Source organism: Pongo pygmaeus, chromosome 2 (genome assembly GCF_028885625.2).
Source record: "Pongo pygmaeus isolate AG05252 chromosome 2, NHGRI_mPonPyg2-v2.0_pri, whole genome shotgun sequence".
Taxonomy (NCBI): domain Eukaryota; kingdom Metazoa; phylum Chordata; class Mammalia; order Primates; family Hominidae; genus Pongo; species Pongo pygmaeus.
This window is the reverse complement of record NC_085930.1, coordinates 67,369,637-67,393,130: the sequence shown is the minus strand read 5'-3', so window position 1 is coordinate 67,393,130 and position 23,494 is coordinate 67,369,637. Positions and strand designations below refer to the sequence as shown.

The window sequence follows — 23,494 nt, the reverse complement described above, 5'->3', positions numbered from 1 at the left end:
ATTTTTTAAAAGTTTTTTTTTTTTTTTTTTTTTTTTTTGAGACAGGGTCTTGCTCTGTCACCCAGGCTGGAGTGCAGTGGCACAATCACGGCTCACTGCAGCCTTGACCTCCCGGACTCAAGCAATCCTCCCACCTCAGCCTCCTGCATAGCTGGGACAACAGGAGTATGCCACCACGCCCTGCTAATTTTTAAATTTTGTGTAGAGATGGGGTCTTGGAGAGTGCCCTTGGAGCATGGCTCCCAGCTGCCTGCTGAGAAGATGGCCTTGTTTTGGATTTGAGGGTTCATCGGTCCTCAGGAAGGCCTGATTTAGCTGTGCAGGGTGAAGCCAGGGGCTAGGGGTTGGTAGGGGACTGGTGGGGAGAGGAAATGAGTTGCAGTCTCAGTCAGTCACCCACTAGCCTGGAGACCTCAGTTTCCCCAGGTGTGACAGGTACAGGTGGAACAGCATGGTGTCTAGGCCACCCCCAGCTCTGACAGCCTATGTGCTCCACCAAGCCCACTCTTAAGCACCTCAGCTCCCCGGGGTGCGGAGTAAAATGGGTGAAAACCCAGGGGTACCTGTGGAAATGTAGCCCCTGGGGCCTCCCGATTCATCAAGGTGGGGCCCAGAAATCTGCCTCCGTCAGGTGATCTTTAGGTTAATTAATGCATTAATGGGTTTCCTGACCCATACCTGTGGCTGGACAGGGGGAAGGCAGAGGAGCGCAGTGGGACAGCACGGGGAGGGGCCGGTGTCTCAGGCTCTGCACATAGCATAAGCCACAGGCAGGTTTTCTGACCTCCAGTCTGCAAACTAGAGGTTTTTTTCCTTTTTTCCTTTTCTGATCTCGGAGTTGGCCAATTGCAGCAGCAAGGTGCTCACCTGCTCTGGCTCCTGATCCTGATGCCAATCACACCTTTGTGCACAGCCCTCTACAGTGTCCAGGGCTCTCAGGCAGCTGTGGCATAAAACAGGGCAGAGATAGGCCTGCCTGGCCACAGATGAGAAGATTGAGGGCAGAGAGATGAAGCGACTCGGCCAAGATCACACAGCTGGTCAGGAGCAGGGCTGGGCCCAGGGCTCTCATACTTTTGACCTAGAGTCAAACACCTGGGGAAAACCAGGGGCCAACACAGGCCCCTGCTGCTTCTTGTCTGGGACCTGAGAGCACTTGCAAGAAGCCCAGGTCTCTACAGAACACCGTGTGACCTTGGACAAGTCCCTGTGCCTGGCTGGGCCTGTTTCCTTTTTATAAATGGTCCCAGCTAGGTGGCCTCAGAAGGCATCTGTCTGCTTTGACTTTCTAGGCATCAGCAACTCCATAGGGTAAAGGGATGGCAGAGCGGTCCGGCTGCCTAGGTCAGGGCCACACTCGCCTGGGGAAGGCTTCTCCACCTTCACCCATAGGAGACCCTCTTCACTCTTTCTCGGAATCTTGCCACAAAATTCTAAGTTCTTGAGCTATAGGTTCCCAAAATTTTGGTACCCCAATTTGAACTGGCCTCATGCCAAAGGGTCAAAGAGGGTAGTTGGGCACCTGGTGGCCTGCCTTCTACCTCCCCTCTGCCACATTGCAGCTGTGTGACCTTGGGTGACACAGCTTCACCTCTCTAGATACAGTGTCCTCATCTGGGATGTGGGGATAACAGGGCTGTGGGCGTCCTCACTGAGATGATACGTGCAAAGCAGTTAGCTGGGTGAAGGCTAGCTGGATTACTATTATTTACTTGGGTCACCTGACCCATACCTGCGCCTGAGCTGGGGGAAGGCAGAGGAGGGCAGCGGGACAGCAGAGGACGGTGCCAGCATTTCAGGCTCTGCATACAAGGTAAGCCACAGCAGCTTCTCTGACCTTCAGTCTGGAGGGGACTTTGGAGTCTGCTGAAGGTGTTCCAGGCCCCAGCTCTCAGAGACCCCATAGCAGCGGGCTGATTTCCTGGTGCCAGGGAGAGGGCTGGTGGGGCCAGTCTGGGCTCCTGGCGGTCTGGGCCACGGGCAGCAGCTGTGTCCCTGGCCGCCTCTGTCTCCTTTCCAACTTTGGGCAGCCTTCTCTGAAGAACGTCGATAACCCAAGATGGCCTTGCTGAGTCTAATCACAGCTCCCTGGGAATATGGGCTGGCCCTCACCCGACGCCTGTGTGAGGCTGTGGCGGGCACTTAGGATCCAGTATCCCTCTGTCCTCATCGGAAGTTCCTTAAGGGGCAAGCTCTCCCTAGCACCCACAGAGCCACCTTGCCTCCTGGAAGCTGAGGGGGCGGGTGTGTGCACGCAGCATCCACAGAAGGGCTGCATCTGTGTGCCTGTGGCCGTCTTCTTATGTGTGCAACTGACATTCACCTGCGGGCACATTCCAGCATGCCATGTGCCTGCCAATGCACGGGCAGGCACGCAGATGGCATTCAGAGCCCCACATGTGTGTGCCTGTTGTTTTCACACCTGAGCCAGCCCTCACGTGGGTACACACATTTCTGGCTGTCGCAGGGCACTGTGTGCAGCCTACTGCTTTCCTGTATTAGTGCCACATGCATGTGTGGGCAAGCTGCATGCACGGGTGTGTATGTGTGTACTGCATTTGTGTGTGTGCTGTGTTTTGCAAGTGAGCATGTGGTGTTCAGGAACGTGGGTTGTATTTACAGGTGCTGGGGTGTGGGCATGGGCATTCCATATGTGTGTATATGATTTGGACATATATGATGCACTACTTATGGGTACTATATTTGTATCTGTGCATATGTGTGAATCTGTGGGCATGCATATGCCCTGATATGAATGGGACTAGGTTGTGAAGGTGGCTAAATAATGGTGGCCATCAGCATCTTTCCTGTACCCCCAACCCCCCACAGGACTCCCCAGAGCTGCAGCCCCTTCTTTGCCACTGCTCCTTCAATGAAGTTAACAGGCGGAGGCCCCTGAGGCCTGCGCTCCAAGCCCCCTCCTACTGCACACGTCAAAGGAGAATTTCTCCGGATGGCGCCCGCTGCTCCTGGAAATACCCCAAACGTCAGCTCTGCCTCCTCCCAGCGATTCGGAGAGCAATGCAGGAGAGGAGGGAGCCCCTTCCATGCTGGGCTCAGGGCATGCAGCCTCGCACTAAGACCCTCTGCTGGCTGGTCGGGCTTGCCTGCTCACTTACCCTTCTGAAGGTCGAGCCAGGCTGGGCCTCTGCATGGAGGGCCCAAGACCCCCAGGGCCCTTGCCTGATTGGGGTAGGCCAGTCCAGAGCACCCCCCCAACCCCCAACCCCCAACCTGGGTGAGCAGAGGACAGCCGTGGTGTGGAATAGCTACTTGGCTAAAAAGGGGTTGCTGCCGGCAACAACCCACCCTCAGGGAGTCCTGAGGCCCCCTGCTGTATTTTCCCATCCTGACCCTGCAGGGGGCAGGGAGGAGCCTCAGGTGCCCTATCCCTCAGCTGGAGACCACTGAGGCTGGCCTAGGAAGTGGGCTTCTGGACAGAGGGTGCCGACTCCACCACCCAGCATGACTGATGCAAAATGGCCTGGCCACCCGTTCCTGCCACTCTCCTGGCCATGGAGGGGACCCAGGGACACGTCCCTGCCACCACATGACCCGGCTGGCCTGACCCAATGGGTCCCAGCACACAGCTGCCCACCCCACCAAAGGGACGCTTCACAGGGGCCTCCTCCTGCCTCTTTCCTGGGACTCTGACCAGGGTGGGCAATGGGCACCCTCCAGTCCTCTTGGTCTCCCTGGGACCGGCTCAGAGAGAAGAGAACCTTGTCCCCTGCCACCAGCTTGCTGGCCCTTGCATAACATCCGTAGGGGGCATTTGCAGTCCAGAGGCTGCCGGAATCTACCTGAGACCCTGGGCATCCGCTTGTCCGAGGCCCCCCTGTCCTAGTCCCCAGCATCCAGCCGTCCCCCACAACACGCGGACCCTCACACTAGTGTCTCCCTCAGCGGCGGCTCCCAGTGCAGCCTCGGCTGCTGCCAGATAAACAAGCCCTGCTCCCACCCCCCCTCCACGCTGCCACTGCCACCACCATCAGCACTGAGAAAAATCAAATGAAATGAAACAAAATAAAATGGGTGAGGGAGGAAGGGGAGAGTGGAGTGGGGCGCTTTTTATTTTTTATTTTCTCATGCTGGGGGATGCCGGTACTTACTTGGCTATGAAAATCACCACCAATCCTGCACGGTTTCCCGGCGGGCAGCCCCGTAATCGCGGTGCGGCAGCTGGTGCCGCGGCTGAGCCCAGCCAGCGTGCCCGGGCCCCTCTGCAGACTGTACCATCCTGCCCGAGCGGGTGGGGGGCGGGGGGCGGAGGCGCCGGCGCCGGTTCTAGGAGAGCATCTCGCCGGCAAAATGCAATCTCGGGGGAGGCAGAGGCCGCCCCTGCCGCTGCCGGAGGCTGGGGGATGGGGGCGGGAGGAGGGAGGGAGGGACACAGGGAGGGCCGGTTCTGGAGGGGGCACGGGGGAGGAGAGTGGGGGGCGGGGGGGGGGTGTGGACCGAACCACCACGGTGTTGTTTGCGGTTTTAATTCCTCCCGTGGGATCATGAGGAACCGAAGCTGGCAGAGTCCCAGGAATATGCCCGCTCCCCAGAAGCAGGAGGGAATGTCAAGGGTACGGAGAGGGTAGGGCTGGGCTGTGCTGGAGGGAAGGGGGTCCTGAGAGTGGTGGTGGGGGGAACCGGAGCAGAGAGGGGAGGATTTTGCTCAAATGGCTCCAAGTCGTCCCTTGCTTTCTGGGGGACTTATTTGTTTGGTCAGGGGCTCTGGCCCCCCTCTTTGTAGTCAAGGCACCCCCAGACCTGGGGGGCAAAGGGGCAAAGGTCGCAAGTGGGGAGAAGTCGACTCAACACATTTTAAACACATCTGTGGTTGCAGGGCCAGTGGAGCTGAGCCCGCAGCAGCTCTCTGCTGCCCTGAAGCGCTACCCCTGCGATCCGCCGTGCCTGTATGCGACCCCACCTGCCCTCGGGGGGTGTGGTGGTGGGGGCTGGCTTGGCAAAAGGGCCTGCCTCAAGGGGCCTTTTCTCTGCCAAGTACCCACCAGCAGGGGTGTCTGCATGTCTGTACACCCACTTAATCTTCAGGACATCTCTGATGAGTTGCGGGCAGACTGTGGGCCGACTGACACTTCCAGAGGAACCCAGGGACCCCCCATGAGGAGTCGGTAGGGTTGGAAACCCCTAGCCAGCTGCTCACCTCTTCCTGCCTAATCTCTGTCAGACTTGCTGCTCTTTCAACTCCAGAAGGGTGGGAGGAGAGCCCTAAGAGCAAGGTTAGGAGGTCACCGGGGGCAAGGGGCTTCTCTAGAATTCTGAAGTCTTGGCGTCCACTGCCCTGCCCCCTCCAGGAGGGGTACCCTGCTTGGAGGGAGGGCACTGAAGGTGGAAGGACCTTCAGGACCAGTGTCTCAGGGCACCTGTCAGGGTGGAGGGGTGCATGGGGGACAGGGGCAGGGCTGGAGGCGGCCCTGGGAGGCAGTTCCAGGCAGAAGCTGCCTCTTTCCCCTGCCCCCACCTCCTGCCCACCTCTGAGCTGCCCGCCCGAGCGTCCCGAGCTGCCGCTCCATCCCTGGGCTGGCACAGAATATCAATTTGTCTCGTTAAGCTGAAAGTCTGCACTGCACCAAAATCAGAACCCGGCCGTGCAGAGGGGCCACAGGAGGGAGACAGCTGGGAGCGCCTGCGGCGGGTCTCCCACCAGTAGGCCATGCTGAGACCTCCTTGCTCCTCACCCCCCAGCCCCATGGAAGGGTACCCACCTGCCCCTTAGCCCGCAGAGTGGCCTCAACACAGGGAGGATGCTGAGAAGCTATGATGTCAAGGGCTGAGTGGTCATTCAAGGCCCTGGCCTCCACTGGGGCAAGGGTGTGACTCAGAGGCCAGGCAAGCCTCCCTGCTGGGGTTCCGACAGAGCAGCCCAGGACACCCCTCAGGGAGGCTCTCGACCCCACACCAACAGCCCAAGATTGGGAGCTTCCAAAGCAGCCTCATCTCTGCTTCATCTTGGGGATGCAGATGGGAACTCTACCCCTCTTAGGGGTATAGTTGGGGGGATTCCACTGGCCACCCCTCTGGGTGGTCTTCTAAGTCAGCAGTCCCTAGTCAGCTCCACCCCAGGGACCAAGGCCAAGCATCTGCCCTTCCCCAAAGCCCACAGGCTCTCCATTCCCCAAAACAGGCCCATGTAAAGGTGTTCCGAGATGTTGGAGTGAGGGTGGGCAAAGACGGGCAGAGGCGGAAAGGCCCATTGCACCTCCCATCTGTTGCCAGCCTACATGTCTGTGCCAGGAATCCCACCATTATTACTTCAACATCTTTGGCGGCAAACCGCTTTCCCTGGTTACAAAATAGCCCGAGAAGCAGCCTGTTATGAACCACACATTTCAACAATCACCCTGCCTTCTGTGTCCAGCACACTTTACAGTTTGTAAAGGCCACCTACAAAACAGTAAATCATTTGATCCTCCCAACTACCTCTGGGGTGGCTGCCGTGAGCACCCAAGGTACAGATGGGGAAGCTCTGTGTAGTTCAGGGGGATGTGGTGGCCAGGGCAAGGTGGCACAGCCAGTAAGGAGTAGACCAAACTTGTGACGGAGGCTTCTGGACTCCAAGCCCAGGGCTGTCTGCATGCGAAGGCCATCATGAGTGTGGGCTCACTGGGAGACCTGACACTCATCCGCTCCCAGGTCCTGAGTCTTGCCTGCCCAGTGGTCCCTGTCTGGGATGGGCTGGGCCCTCACCAACGTACGCTAAAAGCCAAACTCTCAGGCAGTTGTGGATTTTGGTTTTCAGACCCTAAGACTAGGACTGCTACCTGGCCGAGTTCCCATCTCCTTGACATTCCAGGTCCCGTGTCCTTCAGTGCCTGCATCCACCCCCCAGTGACTGGATGCCCCTATCTCCTGAGGCAGTGCAAATATTGAACAGCACAGTTTGAAGGTTTTTCCTCGTGGGTATACCCCAGTTCTAGGCCCACTCCTACTCATTCTTCGAAGTCCAACTCAAATTCTGCTTCCCCAGACAGTCCTTCCTGATTCCACCGAGGTGGCTCATGCCTCTGTTCTACCTCTGACCACACTGTATTGTGATGGTCTACATGTCTGTCTCCCTCATTGGGCTGTGACCACATCAGACATGTCTCCAGCATTCCAGGTCTCAGGTCCCAGCATGTGTTACATGGTGCCGTAAAGGTTTGAATGAGTCTGCTGGACCCTCGAGAACTCCAATCCAATTCTCCCATTTTACAGTTCAGCAAACCGAAGCCTCAAGAAGAAGATTAGGCTTGCCTAAGGTCATTCTTGAGGGTGGAATCTGGCTGCAGACATCTGTCCCCTGCCCCATCCCCTTTGCCTTCTCTTCCTGCAGCAGATACACCTGGGTCATCTGGCCTGGCCTTCCAGGATGTGTTGGGGGGCAGGGGGGTGTTGGACAGGCAGAGGTGTTGTGAAATTAGACAAACAATGGCACTAGTGTTGCAACTCCAGGAAGGTTGGAAATGACAGGTCAGGGTCAGCCACAGGGAAGAGGGGGAAAGAGGCAGGAGGCCAGCTGGGAGGATTACTGATAGCTTCTGCCTCCAGCATGATTTGGCTTATGGTGGACACCGATTGAGAGTCAGGGTTAGGGAAAGGTATGAGAAATAGGGGAGGGGGACGGAGGGAGGAGCCAGCCAATCTGATTTTTACTCTGTGTTTCGTTGGCCAGACCATGTTTTTCTCCCTTGGGGAGGGGTCCTGGAGCTGAGACACAGGGTGAGTGAAGAGGGTCAGTCTGTCTAGGAATGGGGACACGGAACTTGGCCCAGGCTGCTGGAGGCTCTCTGCACAAGGGCAATAGAGGAGGCTCTCTGCATGAAGGCAATAGAGGAGGTAAGTCCAGGCAGGTCGGAGGGGAGAGGACTGAATGTAATTAGAGGCCATCTGTGTCTTCGGCATGAAACGTGGGCTCTCTGTTTTCGCTCCTCTTTCTGGGAAGCACGGATGAGGGCTACCCCTGCCCTTGCCTTGCCTGGCTCAGGGTCTGTAGACACCTGGGTAGGAGTTCTGGGGCAGCTCTCAGGTCACTGCTGCCTCAAAGAGCTGTGAGCTGGGTTCCAGGGGGATGAGAAGGTATTTCCAAAGGTCTCTTACATTCCTGTCTCCTCTGACCCCCACAGATCACCCTCAAAGAGCACGGGCTTCTTCCCATTTTACAGAAAAGAAAATTGAGACCTGGAGACCACAGGGCCTTACTTAAAAGTTACAGAGCCGGTGAGGACCAAAGCAAGATTGAGGGTCCCACTCAAACCCTAGGCCCTTCTCTCTGTGCCTGCCTAAAGTTACCCAAGTTTGAAGCACACAACTCAGGATCTCTAGCCCCAGACCTTGAGGGGCCATGCACTGTGGATCCAGGGGACCACACGGGCTGGCTTGCCTGAAATCTCCTCTCCAGTCACACGGAAGCCTCACATCCATTCCCCACTCCCACCAAGGCCTGAAACTCCCTCAGCCAACCAGATCTCGAGTGGAGGCTTTGTGGCCACACAGACCTGGGTCCAACTCCCGGCTCTCTCACTTACCGAATGTGTGACCTTGGGCAAATGACTCAACCTCCGTGAGTCCCAGGTTTTTTTCATCTGCAAAATGGGTATGATAATACCTATTTGGCGGGGCTGCAAGTTAAAGGAGAATGGCAACTGTTATTAGTGGAAGAAACAGAAGGTGAGATTCTCCAGCAGGCCCCAGGGAAAATGCTGGCGGAGAGTGGGTGCCTTCCAACTCCTCCGGCTTGTACATAAGGGTTCCCAGATAGCACCTGCAGGGCTGGGGCTGGGCTGGTCTCTAGTCTACTGAGATTTGAACGCAGGTCACCAATTCTCCCCTCCTCCTACTGGTCCTTGCTCTCTCAGGGAGGAGGTTGTAGGCCTGGCTTCTGGCGAATTCTGGCCAGCCACCATTCACACTGACATCCTACTATGTGCCAGGCATTCTGCGCGCACACCTCGTGTGTTCCTCACAAAACCCTGGGAGGTGGATCCTATTTTTATTCCTATTTTACAGATGAGGAAACTGAGGTACAGGTAAAACAGTGTAGCCCAAGGTCACAGAGTGAGTAGGGGAATTGGAACTTGAAACAGGAACTGCAGGAGGCCCTGCGGCGAGCCCAGGAACCCTGTGGGAGGTGGGGTGAATCTGGGTCCTGGAACTGCTTGGGACTTAGGTTTCCCAAAGCAGTAGGCATATCTTCCCGGCCACACAGCTTAGAAAACCTTAGCCCCATGAGGGTCCACCCTAGGCTCCCACCTGTGTGGGGCAGGTGAGTGGTGATGGTTGACCCTGCCTCCCCCTGCAAGGCCAGAGGCCAAGGTCAGGGCCATGAGCTCACAGTGTTATTGTGGAAACAATGAGGGATCTGGTGCCTTTCCTCCTGGAAGAACGCAGAGCTTGGGGAAGCGGGAGCTACTCTCAGAGGACTCTCTGGGGCAGACTGCCTTTCCCAGGCACAAGGCCATGGTCTCATCTGCGCTGCCCCTCAGAGCTAATACCTCCTTGGTAATGCGGAGTCATACATGCTGCCCACTCCCAGCCATCAATCCTGACTGTCCTCCCCCCTCCCCCCTCCTCACCTGCCATCCCCTGGCCATTTCCTAACTCCCTGCAGCCTTAGGGAGCTGCCTACATTCCTCCAAACCCTTCTTTGGCTCCTTTGTGCTCTCAGCATCAAATCCAAACTCCTCACTGTGGCTCATGAGGCCCGAATAACCACTCCAGACTGCTCCCATTACCCTCAGACTCCACAGTGGGTCTTTGTTGCTCCCAAAGACACTCTTGCATTTCCATGCCTCTGCGTCTTTGCATGTGTCACTCCCTCTGCCAGGGATGCCTTCCCTTTCCACTTCTCCGCCTGAAGAACTCCTACTGATCCTTCAAGACTCAGCTCCAGCAGCCCCTCCTCCATGAAGCCTTCCTTGATTTTCCCTCCATCCCCCTTTTCCCCGTGCTCTAAGAAGAGTTTGTTGCAATTAACCTTTTTATATGCATCTGTCTCGTCCATCTGGCTGGGGTACTCCCCAGGGATAGGAAACTGGGTCTCATTTGCCTGAGGTATCCCTAGCACTGGGAAAATATTCTCAATAAATATTGATTGAACTGATGGGTGCAGGTTTGTTGAATGAAAAAGCAATTCTGCTAGTAGTTTTTGATGGTGTTTGCATCTCTTTGTGGCTCTGGAAATATTCTTTGGACTCATTTAGGGTTCCTGGCTTAGGAGTTGCTATTTCCTGAGCTGTCAATGAATGGGGCTCCCTCCCCATGCCCAGCTTGGGAAGGGTAAAGGGAGACCCCAACTCCACTCAGATCCCACTGCCCAGAGATGTCCCAACTTGGACCAGGGTACTTGAGCCCAGGGCTGGACTCAAGGTGAGTTGAACACCCAGGAAGGAGAGCCCCTATCCCTAAATGGCCCCTTCCAAGCTACCTACAACCTGACACTCTGCCATTCGTAATTCATTTCTTTGGATCATTCAGGCAACACATATTTATTCAGCTGTCACTGAATGTAAGGTCCTGTACTGGGGTCCCTAGCTAACACTGACGTGTGTGTGTTTTCACTCTTGCTGAAAGGCTGCCTCCCTGAAGAAAGGAGAAGACAGGAGGAAAGGGAGCAGGTGGGGATGATGAATCCAGGAATGTCAGAAGAGGAAAGGGAACCTGACATTGCTGAGCACCTACTGTGTGCCAGGCTTTTAACTACTATCCCAGGAGAATTTGATGTTATCAGTCCTCAACCTAGAGGTGATGAAACGAGTCCAGAGAGGGTGTGTGGCTTGTTCAAGGGTGCACAGCTCTGTGGCACAGGATTGAGGATCCAGATATGCATTGTCTTCCCTGAAGCCTGTGACCTCTCTGTCGTCTTCCTGCTGAAGAGGGTTGGGGACCCAGCAGGGAAACAGGATTCCTAGAGCAGAGGGGTGACGACTGAGAGTGCTGTGAGCTGGCAGCCCTAACTGCTGACTCACTGGGTGGCCAACACTGCTGGGAATATAACCAGTAAGAAGTTAGGGAGTAAAATGTGGTCATCCCAGGGGCCTGCATGTCCAGCCTGAATGGCTTAGAGGCCACAGGGGCCACATCTGCTACCTCTGCTGAGCATGTTCCTGGGTGCTAAAATACACACACACACACACACACACACACACACACACACACACACACACACACACACACACACACACACACACACACACACACACACACACACACACACACACACACACACACACACACACACACACACACACACACACTCTGTCTGCCCCCAACAGTCTTGCTATGTGGAGAGCATCACCCTCATTTTATTGATGAAGAAACTGAGACCTAGAGAGTGGAGGTAACAAACCCAGGATGACACACCTGGAGTTAGAATGAGAGCTTAGATCTTTCCTGGAAGGCTTGCAGAGGAGCAGAGGGGCTGCGGGCTCACTCCCTGTGAGGTTTGCAGGCAGCCAGGGTTCTCAGAACAACCACAGCCCTTCCCTGTCACTCCAGCCCCACCCTCTGGGACTCTGCCTCAGTCCTCCATTGCACCCACAGGAGGCAATACCGAAGTGGTGCAAAGAGTTTGGGAGCTGGAGTCTGGTGGCCCTTGCTCAAATCCCTGCTTTACCATGATGGGCTGTGTGACTTTGGGCAAGTCTCTCAATCTCTCTGGCCTCAGGCTTCTCATTTGTAAAATGGGCACGATGCCATATGCTTCCTGCTTTTCCATCGACTTATTTATTTCACAAATACCCATTGAGCATCTCCTTCCCAGGTTCTGTGCTAGGTGCTGAGAATACAGTGGTAAGCAGAAACGCCCATGGTATCTGCTCTCAAGAGGGTTTAGAAGACAGCCATGAAACGAAATGATCACACAAACCAATGTGTATTTACAGAGGGGTGAGAGCATGCTCGGCAGGAGATCCCTGGTGTCTCTGGCAAGAGCAGGAAGCCTCACAGAGGGTTTCCTCGAGGGGGTGATGACGGAGCTGGGGTCTGCAGGCTGGAGTGGGAGTTCAGTAGGTAAGAGGAGAGACAGTGTTGCTGACAAAGGGTGTGGCTTGTGCAAAGGCACTGAGACTGGAAAAACTTAGCAGTTTTCAACGAATTAAAAGGAGGCCCGGATGGCTGGGGGAAAGTGTGGGCAAGGGACGGGAGAGGCAGTGGGGGCCCCTGTGGACCACTGTACAGATTTCTGTCCTTACCCTGGGAAGGGGAGCAGCTGAGAAGGGATTTCAGGATGGAACCTGATGATGAACACAAAGCCCTGGGTGAGGGCCCTGTGTGTAACAGCATCTGCAATGCGGCAGTGTGGCACAGTCGTGTCTTGCCTTCCGCAGGTCCTGTGATCCACTCAACGTGCCGTGATCTGGGGTGGACTCTGAGCCCAGGTCACATCATCAAGGAGGAAAGGGGCCCTCCTTGCACAGGGCCACAGTTGGGAGGAGAAGAACAGCCAGCAGACATTCACAGAGTCTCGAATGTGCAGGGGGCTGAGCGGGCACCCTGGCACAAGGGGAGACTGAAGCCAGGGTCATGCGCAATTGAGATGAAAGCTGTAGGCTCAGGACTCTCAATCCAGTGCTCCCTCCAGGGAGTGGGAAGTTCCCTTGACTGACCTTAATGGTAGCCCCGCTTGATAGAACCTGGTTTTTCCCCAACCCCCCAGGGCAGCTGGGTGGGAGGGCTGCAGAGACAGAAGAGGGGACATGCCCACAAATGATAAATGGCCCTGAGACAGGGACATGATATTACATGCCAGATTCTGTTTGTTCTTAGAACTTTTCATGTGTTGACTCATTCAGTTCTTCCCAAAGACCTTTTAAGGTGGCTTTGATGATCACCCTAATTTTACAGGTGGTGAAATGGAGGCACAGAGATGTCAGGCAACTTGGCCAAAGTTGTCCAGCTGGTAAGTGCAGTTGGGATTTGGACTCAGGCAGCTGGCTCCTTAGTCCCTGCCTGTTCTTCCCTACCCTGTGATAGGTCTGGGGAACACTTGGGTCCTGCCAGGGTGTCCAGTGAGTGGTTGAGGGGAACAGGGAAGAGGTGGGATGGAGGGCCAGAGCCAAGCCTGAAGGAGGAGGACAGAGAGGAACTGGCTGCCCTTAGGAGACGGTGACGCTGATGGAGTCTTGATGGGTTCCTTAGACCCACAAGGGTGTCATATCTCCCACATACTCCCCAGTGGATGCTGGGCCCAGAAAGCTTCCGGGAATTCCCTTTGGGATCTGCCTTTGGGGCTGGTTTATGTGGACTTGCGGCGCATCAGGGCTGGAGGTGCCACTGCATTCCTCTGTCCAGCCCTAACTTTCCATTTTACAGATGGGGATCCTGAGGCCTACAGAGTGGTCACCACCTGCCTTGAGCACACTGCAGCCAGGCCAGGGCTTGGAGGCAAGTGCTCACTCCAGGGCTGCCTGTTAGCCCCATAAGGAATCCCCCTTATGTGGGGCTACCTTGCTCAGGGCTCATCTTCTTCAGACACAGCTCCAAAGAGCATAGGCTCTCCAAGGAGGCCTGCCACCAGCAGTGGGGACAGCCCCAGCCTAGTGGCCACTCTGCAGGCCCTCTGTGGATGAGACTTCCTGAAAGGCTGGGCCACCTCTCTCACTGCACATCCCCCTGCAGGTGGCCCCAGGGGGTTGGAAGAGCACTAGATCAGGGGTTATTGGGCAAGACAGCTGCCGTGGGCCGGGAGAGTGCTGACCTTGTCCCCCCAGCCTTCCTGACCTCCCCAGGGGCTGGTTAGCAGTAACCAAATAAAAGAAGGGTATGGAAGGATCTCTGTAAACTGTAAGCAGATTCTCAGATATAAGGTGCTGTTTCTTTCTGGGAGACACAGAGCATAGAGCAGGGGCTTGGGCATTAAAGAGATGTGGGATTGAAGCCCAGCTCTGCCACTTACCATTGAGTGCCTTGTGCTAGTCACTTGGCCAATGTGAACCTCAGTTTCTATTAATACATCTGTAAAATGGGGCTAACAATACTTGCAATTATGGGAGCGTTGGGAGGCATAAATGAGTAATACATACGTACATGGCACATAGTGGGTGCTCAGGGATGTCTAGCTTGCTTTTTCATCTCTATCCTGCAAAGGTGACAACACTTTTAATTCATAGACAATCTGATCTAAACAAAATGAGAGGGAATCTGAAGATATCATTGGTTCATTTCTTCAGTATTAAGAGGGTCATTTCCTGCTCTGCTCTCTCCCCATGGGGGGTGTCTCAATCTTCTCAGGACCTCCCCCAAGGGTGGTAACCATTTCCCCTGTGACTTGGTGGGAGCTCTCAGCTGCCAGCCCTGCAGAGGAACCCACCCATCAGCCTCTGCCTGAAAACCCAGCCCCAACTGAGGTCCCAGAACTACCCTGGCTAGAGGCCAGGTGATATATGTCTGGGGCACAGGCTCTGAGCTCACACAGGCCTGGGCTTAAGCCTGAGCTCCACCACTCACTGAGCTCTGTGACCTTGGGCAAGTCAGTTCACCTTTCTGAGCCTGGTTTCTTCATCAGTAACATGGTGATGATATCTACTTTGGAGTTGTGTCCTGACAATTAACTGAGATACTGCCTATAAAATACTTTGCCTATCATGTGTTACATGCACAATTAATGGTAGCTTAAAAACTACCCGTAAGCCCCTTCTCTTTTCCCTTGAAACAAGCAGGACATAAGTATCTCCATCTTGTGTGGCATGGTGTGGCAGCAGTCTTGTTCTGGAGTTGCTTATACTGACTTGTGACAGCCGACTGTGTTGTCAGTGATCTCATATTGGCAGCTTACAATCTGCCAAGGCGGGAGCATTGACACCACAGAAATTGGCAAGCACTGGAAAGCAGGACATCCACCTCCCTGAGAGCTGGTTGTGAAACATTTACCAGCACACCACAGCACCCCGGGCAGTCCCTCAACATGGTTACCTGGAGTTCATTACCTTTCAAGTTTCAGGACCCCTTTCTGATTTAGTTGCCTTTGACCTGTTCCTCTCTGCTGCAGGCTGCCCTGGCCCCAGCCCCTGGGCCTCTGTCGGCTCTCATCCCAGTGCTGATAACCTGCTCTTAGCCCTCCCACCATGGAGCCTACTGACATTTCCCACTCTGCCCAAAGGAGGGCAGTGCCGGACGAGGTGACCCTGGCATGGCATTGTCCTAAAAAACTGTTGGCCAGCGATCTTCTGTCTTCTTCTCCTCCTTTTTCCTCTCTCATTGCTGACCCCAAAGGCACTTCCCAAACAGCCACTCCCTCTTAGCTGCCAGCACCTCAGATACCACCCTGTCGTTCCAGTTCTCATCCCGTTGTCCCCACAACATCCATTGCCACTCCTCTGACCTTTCCAGGTCTAACTCTTCTTCCTTCAGCCCCAGCCAGGGGACTCATGGACTTGGAGACAGGTGGCCCTGGCATCTGTCCTGCTTCTCTTCCTTCTCCTGGCGTGGCACTGGACAAGTTACTCAACTTTTCGGAGATGCAATGATAAGGAAAGTGATATTTACAGGGCTCTCGCCACGTGTCAGGTGCTGTGCCCACAGCCTTCCTGGCTGACTTCATTCCTTGTTTCCTCATCTGCAAAATGGGGACAATGGAAGTGTCCACCCTGTGGAATTGTGCGGTGAGCTGAAGTGACAGCTTAAATGGGCTCGCTGATTGTAAAGTGTCATGCTAATGCTGTTATTCTACTTTGAAGGGCAATGCTTGTTTAGATCTACAATTTTCAGATGTGCGTGTGTGTGTGTGTGTGTGTGTGTTTCTTAAAAAAAGCCACAGGCGTGCTATTTATAGCCAGCTCCTGTACAGGTTTTTATCATTCCTTGCCTGCTCTGCTAAAAATAACAAAACGACAAAGGTCAAGTCTGCTTCTACCTATCCGAGGAGTCTACAAAGAATGAGGCTTTTGATTCACTGCCTCGGTGAAGTGAGGACTCTCCTGCCAGCTCGGTGCAGGCCACAGCCCTGGAACTCCTAACCAGGTCGACTGGGTCTACACCGAGGAGCTGAGGAAGGCTGGGGGCGGCGAGCCTGCAAGTGTCACACTGGGCAGATGCATCTCATCTTGGCCACCCCTTCCCCTTCCCCCAGCCTGGGGAGGGAGGTGGTGGTGGAGCACCATAGACTGAAGGGCAAATGTTCTGGGTCCTGGTCCCAGGGATGCAGTGTGGGCCATGGTTTCCCCATATTCAAAATGAGAGGGGTTGGGAAAATAGCCACTGAGAATTTTCTCTCCAGTCTAAATGCATACATACTCCATTCTTTTTTCTCTCCCCTTCAGCCTATAACACTATGGACTCATTTAATGAATATCCACTGGCCCTTAATAATGACAATAGCATTGATGATACTATTACTCAGCCACTACTTGTGGAGTGCCCAGAACATGCCAGGCACTGGGCTAAGAAAGCCTTGAGGTGGAGTAAACTCACTGAATCCGTGCAACCCCACTGGAGAAGGAAGCTTGTCATCCCCATCTGATACATGGGGAGGTGACTGAGCCCAGAGCCTTGCACATGCACAGTCTCGCACCAGGCAGTGACAGCTCCAGGATGTGAACTGGGTGTCACGTCCTGGGCCTGTGCTTGGCTCTAGACACCGTGCTGGGCATAGCAGGTAGGAAGACAGACACAGAGCTTGCTTTCCCTGTTGTTGAGGGAGCGATGGCTGCAGATAGGATGACCTCACGCAGTGTGGGAAATGGCAGTAGACAGACGGGGGATTGGGCAGCCTGTGCAGATTGCAGTGAGGAGCACATCTCACCTTTGCCGGTGAGGCATTCCAGGTAGCAGGCACAGCAAGAATGAAGGTAGAGTGGGGTTGGGGTGGGGAGGGCTTGGAACCTCACAGCAAAAAGATTCACATTTAGTCTGTGGACCAGAAACCCTCAAACTCCAGTAATGATGTTTGCCAGTCTGCAAGTTCTAGCATATACTTTGCATCTGTCCTGAAATCACCTCCCTTTTAGAAACATATGTATCTCTCTACTTAGTGTTATCTTAAGCATTCATAGTCACAATATCATGGATTTGCCTTGCCAGTTGTATTTTTCCCCTAACACATCAAAGTAAGTGCACAGGTATTAAACTAGAGGGGATGTGCTTGCCCCCCTCCAAAATGCAGACTCACGTCTGCCTTTGGAAAACAGGACTGTGGGTTTAGGCAGCTTGGAGGTTTGATCCGATCTGGACTACAGAAGGATTTCTCGGAGGTTAAAAGGGATAGGGGAGGCACTCCTGGGAATCTGCCCTTGTCCCATGACAAAGGTTTGGGGGTGCCAGCATGCCCCCAAGCTGAGAGTGCCACTCTTGCCCCAGCAAAACCCCTCCTTGGCCTCAGCTCTCTGGCTTCACCTGAGCCCACTCCTGATCCGCTTTCTCCCAGCCAAGCGCCGCTGCGGCCGTGCTGACCTCAATGACTAACACACATTCCTGGCCTAGTTACAGAGCCCCTCGCCTCACGTATTTATAGCCACCTCCCAACTCCACTCACGCCTCTGAGGGAGGCCTGGCCCTTCTTTGAAAACTCCTTTCACTACCCCTGCCCTGCCCCGGGCCCCGCTTTCACCGGCAGGTGCTGTCAGTCTCCCCTCTGTCAGGGACAGGTGTGGGGCAGGGATTTTGTTCTGTGTGGCCATGGGAAAGTAGCTTCCCCTCCCTGGACCTCATCTGTAAAGTGAGAGCCATCATACTCTCCGGCCAGGCTGGGCTGTGGTAAAGATAAACTGAGATATTCGTTCTGAGATAATGAGTAATAACTAATGTTCATGGAACAGCAACCGTGCACTAGGCCCTGTCTAAACACTTGGCACATTATGAACTCATTTAATTCTTACAACACCACCACGAGGGACATACTGGTATCATCATGCCAATTTTGTAGAGGAGGAAACTGAGGAACAGAAAAGTTAGGCAGCTTGCCCAAGGTCAAACAGCTAGCTGGGATACAAACGAGACTCCAGAATCTGTACTCTGGGCACTGTGCTGAACTTGACACACAGAATGGTCCTCAGCCATACTGTGGATTTGCCCTATTTGTTTCCTGCCTTTGGGGTCCCCTGAATTAGCTAAGCATGTCACTCACCATCTGCAATAAAGTGGCTGAGGCGGGAGTGAATAATGAAGGTGCAATGTGCAATGTCCGGGCCTTTCAAGGGGTTATTGAGGACTTGGTTAATGAGGGAACAGAGCAAGAAAGAGAAAAGAGTCACAGCTGGGACTTCTGTCAAGGTGCTCAGCTTTACAGAGAGGTATGCTGATGCATGGCAGCATGGCAGGGCAGGCTAGCATCTGATGATACGTGAGAGGCGTTGGAGTTCTAGGAGTGGAGAACTCAGTTCCTGTGTCCCCTGCCCCTACCCCACCTCTGACATCTCTCACCCTTGATCTCAAAGGAGGAAAGCTTCCAATGAATGTTTTGATATAAAGGTTTTAGGAACTTAAGCCACCTCATCCCATGAATGTTATAGTTCCAAAAGAAGATTCCAAGAGGGACAAGAGAACAAATATTGTTTGGGTGTTTACTATGTGTGTGGCACTGAGCCAGGCACTCAGCAGTCACTTGTTCATTCAACAAACATTGGCTCAGAACTCACTCCACTCTCTGTGCCAGCACTGATGCTGCTTGCCTTGCATGTGCAGACTTCTGGACCAGGATACCTGCGTAGCAAGTGGCAGGGCTGGGATCAAATGCAGGGGTTTTTCTCACACCATACAACTGCTAATGGTGGGTGCAGGGACATCTGACTTCACCTCCTCATACCCTTTACCATATACATTTGGCTGCAGCCCAGTTTTTCAGGTCCCCAGCCTGATCCCTCATGGTCACTGGGACATGCTGCTCTTCCTAAAATCAGCCCTAACAGATAAAACCCTATTCCCAACCTCAAAGGAAGCTCCAAGCCATGGTTTCTGGATTCTGGAATTGAAGAGAGGTGTCGGCTGCCTGTCCTTAGCCAGAAAATTAATGGCCGACCCTGATTTAATTAGCTTTTCCTTACAATGATTTAGGGAAGCCTGTAATTAGCTCACGGGCCTGGAGGGAGAGGCCCAGGTGTTGGAGCCAGCGCTGGAGCAAGCAGCAGGGGAGGGGGGTGCTGATTTTAAGATCAGACTCCCGCCCTTGCGAGGTAATAGTGGAGGTTGGGAGAACCCCTCACCTCCTCACTGTGGGAGGCGGGTGGAGAGAAATCCTAAATGAATGCAGAAGAAGAGAGGGTGGACTTAGAGAGTATACAAATATTCTTTTACTTTTTTTTTTGTTTTGAGACAGAGTCTCATTCTGTCACCCAGGCTGGAGTGCAGGGTGCAATCTTGGCTCACTGCAACCTCCACCTCCTGGGTTCAAGTGATTCTTGTGCCTCAGCCTCCCGAGTAGCTGGGATTACAGGCGGGCACCACCATACCCAGCTAATTTCTGTATTTTTAGTAGAGACGGGGTTTCACCAGGTTGGTCTTGAACTCCTAATCTCAAGTGATCTGCCTGCCTGGGCCTCCCAAAGTGCTAGGATTACAGGCGTGAGCCACCACATCTGGTCTCTTTTTTTTTCCTTTTATTTCTTCGCCTACCCAAATAAAAAAGAGTACCTTTCTATTTTGATTTGCATTGGAACAAACTATATGGCATACGTGGCTTCTGCAGGCCAGACATCACTGCAGGTTCAGAGTGGCAACTGGACTATGTCACTGCAGATAAACTCTCCAAGCCCCTCGCATATGGCTGTGGCAATCCTCCCACAATGTCAGGTGTTAAAGCCAGACTTTTCCAGCTAATAACAGGGCAGACTCTGTTCGCAGTTCTGAGGAGGGGGCTCCCAGAACAGGGTCTGCATTCCATGCAAGGTAAATGGATATTAGCCAGACATTGGACAAGGTTTTGCCTGAGACCCTTGCCAGCTTCAGACTTCCGGGGCACACACATCCCAAGGAGTAGATTGTCCCTCTGTGGCACCCCAGCCCCTGTGTGACCCACCTTAGTGGGTTTCCTGCCAAGCCCTCCACCTGCCCCCACACAAATCCTCACAGGGAGGCAGAGTCAATTCTACCTCTCAAGAATTTAGCCTTGATCTGGAGGCATCAGAGAAGCCCCCATAAACAATCAGTCAAGTAACAGTGAAGAGTTTGCAAGCTATCTTTGAGGATAAGATGGTATCCAGGACCAGAAAATCCTTCATTCATGAACTTTCAGTCTGGGAACTTTCATGGGCATGAATAGCCATGATCCCATAGCCAGTGGATAATGTCGGTGATTATGGACAGGTGTTTTAATCTCTGGACCATTTGTTCTTGATCCAGACTGATTTGTCTGTTGATGCTCCTTTTTAAGGTGTTTTAAGGACATTGTTAATCCCTCCAAGTCCAACCAATATAGAAGCAGTGAGAGTGTGGAAATTGTGAAAAGTGATTGTGGGAACGGAGGTGAAATGTCACTGTTTAGAGATGTATATACCCAAGGTGCTTCTATTGTGACATCTGAGATGTAGAGACAAGTTGATTGTGAACTCCTTAGGGAGTTAGTCTGAGTGTGAGTGGAGAGCCAGAGGTGGCCATGGGCTACATTTGGAAGGAACAACAGCATTTCTGCTGCCACTTTCAGAATGCCTACTCTGTGTCAGAGGCCATGCCAGCCACATACATCATCTCTAACTCTTACAGCAACCCTGCTAGGGAGGCAATATTAACCCATTTACAGAAGAGGAGACTGAGAGTCAGTGGGGGGAGGTAACTTATCCAAGACTATCCAGCCAGGCAGGGCAGTGTTTGGACTTTAACCCAGGTTTGTCAGGTAACAGTCTGTGTTCTTTCACACTTCACAGAGGTGGGACAGCGGGGCTGGGGATTGAAAGACAAGGGGGATTAAGTGGGTGGGCACAAGGCAGAAAGGAAAATGAATGTAAAATTTTATTTTTAAAAATGTATGCTCTGTACCTACTGTGAGCCAGGTTGCCAAGATGAAAAGTGCAGTGTCCACCCTCCAGCTCCTCGTGGTCCCGTGTATGTGTACTGCTGTGCCCTATTTGAGGAGGCTTCCTTTTCAGTACATGTGTATTGCCTTTTCTCAGCTGCTGTGCTTATACCCCTCATCATAACAACCCTCTGTGTGAGGCTCAGAGAGGTTAGCTAGTTGTCTCAAGGTCACACAGCTAGTAAGTGGAGGAGCTGGGATTTGATCCCACATCTGTTGGACTGCACAGCCCGAGACCTCCTCTGGGATCCTGTCTTCCCTGTGATCATCATGCCTATCTCCCTTCTACCTCTTGGTCATTCCACTGGAAGTAACTTTCTGTGTGCATAGCTTCTGCTGAAGCCAGTGTTGGACTTGTTAGCTGGAGAAAGGAGATGTATTTGGAAACCACCCAAGAAAAAGACACTTGAAATAACTTTTCTCAGTAGCCCTTACTGCTAAAATGTGCTGAATCCCGAACAGGAGTAGGCCTCTGAAGGACTCACATCCACACCATCCGTTTGTCTGGGATCTACAGCTGATGGTGCACTTTCGAAGTCATTACCTCATAGAGCCTCACAGCAGCCCTGGGGTGGGTGTCCTGAACCTCCTTTTACAGATGAAGAAGCTGGAGGCTCAGAGAGGTAATGGGGCTTGCTCAAGGTCACACTGACACGTGGAGGTGACCTTGGATGCTTCATGTTTTCTCCCAGAGCCTGAGGTTCTTCAGCTGCAGAGATGGTGGTGATGATGTTAGCACCCAGGGTTGCTCTGAGGACTACAGGAGAGGACACAGGTGGAAGAATTTAGCACAGGACCTGGCACACAATAGGTGCTCCACAGCTGATAGATGCACCGGACTCTTCAAAGTGAAGGTCACAGATGTGGATAGTTAGGGTAAAGAGAGGCCAAGAGTGAAAGGCTCTTGAGCCACTGCTTGTGCAAACAGGTGGGCTGGAAGCTGCTGACAGTGACAATGGCTGGTTTTTATTGTTTAATCCTCCACAAGTGTCATATTCCATCCTCATCACAAGCTGTACAAAGTGAGTTATGATTTTGTCCCCATTTTGTAGATAGAAAGGTGGAGGTGCAGGCAGGTTAAGTAGGTGGGAACCAGATAGCAGTTTTCAACAGAAAAGAATAAAACAGTTCAAGTTCAGAGTATGACAAGCTTTTAACTTAACTTTCTATTAAAAAATATCACTCTTAAAGGTTTCTCCTGAACATGTCTCCCAACTTTTGTTAGCGTCTCTAGCATTTACTTTGTGACTTCCTTCACCATAGAACTTACTCCTCTCTGGCAGGCCACCCTAGCCCTCATTGCTCATGGAAGGCGGAATCCTGGTGCCCAGCCTGCTGGGCCAGGGCTAGAAGTGAAGTTGGGTTCCATAAATTGCAAATCTTTGCTACAGCTTTGGAAGTGGTGAAGACTCCTGCTTTATGCCCAGCAGCACCTCTGACACATGGTGCAAATGATGTCTGGCTAACCTAAATCATATTTCAAATATGCTATTGGAAAAACCCTGGTCCGTGGGAAAAACGTCTCCTTGATGTTTCCTCCCCCACTTGATTACTCGGGGATCCTGGATGTGACTGGTAGCAGGGGAGAGGAGAACTTGGCTCCACTAAGTGGTCAAATATATCAGAGCCCAAGCATTTATCTCTAGGCCTCCGTTTCCTCTTCTCTAAAATGCAGAAAAAAAAAATAAAATAAAGTGAACTGGCAGGACTAGAGCGGAGGGAATCTACAAACCAGCTACTTGTGAGAGCAGCCCACTGAAAATACATTTGTTTGTTTTTCTCAGAGCTTAAAATAAAATTGAATTAAATGCCAATGTTTCAAAATTGGGGGATTGTGCATAAGAATCCAGATTTCTATCTTCTCTTAAAATATCGTGAGCATTGCCCATCCAGAGTTGGCTGGAGGCAGATGAGGCCAAAGAGATGAACATGTGGCCACTAGGTCATCCCCTCTCCAGCTGACTTCATTAATGGCACTTTCTCCCCTGGACCCAGGAGGTAAGTGAGTTTGTGATGCCTGGACCTGCATCCTGAACGTGGGAGCCCCTTCAAGGGAGGGGGTGGGCTTCTGGCACAAAACCTTTCCTATTTATTTAAAACACACTCATGATATGCCAGAGTTGTAGTAAACATATCAGGTACAATTCTAAGCACTATACCCACACCAGGCAACTATTTAGTTCTCATAGCCACTTCCTGAGGTGAGTGCCATTGCTATCATACCCATTTTGCCGATGAGGATGCCGAGGCACAGAGAGGTTAACTCACTTGGCCAAAGTCACATGACCAGTAAGTGATGGCATTGGGATTTGATCCCTGGCAGCTCTGCCTCCAAATCTGTGCTCTAACCATTGTACAATGCTGCTCCTCTTCCTCTTTTCCGGGAGAATGGCCAGTCTTATGGCTTTGTCCAAGTTTCCACCTCTCAATATGACAACTAATTCATCATCTCCCCAGCTCTCCTTCCTTCTTCTATTTATTACTTCCCTCCCTCATGTCAATCAACTCCTTTAACCTGAACAGCCCTCTAAGGACAGGTATACTATTTTCCCCATGTTGGGGCGA

The 23,494-nt window shown here is 52.9% G+C and overlaps 1 protein-coding gene across 17 annotated transcripts in view; it reads right to left on the bottom strand.

The window, feature by feature from the left end:
• The window catches only part of ATP2B2 (ATPase plasma membrane Ca2+ transporting 2), a 388,403-nt gene that overhangs the window by 182,135 nt on the left and 182,774 nt on the right, over positions 1-23,494 (bottom strand). Inside the window, exon 1 of one of the 17 annotated variants that reach the window (XM_054481335.1) lies at positions 4,113-4,313. The exons of 14 other annotated variants lie outside the window; for them this stretch is intronic. The gene's annotated coding sequence lies outside the window, so the exon portion shown is untranslated. Of the gene's footprint in view, positions 1-4,112; positions 4,314-23,494 lie in introns of those variants that run through there. 2 more of the 17 variants (XM_054481346.2, XM_054481343.2) reach the window with 2 other exon arrangements.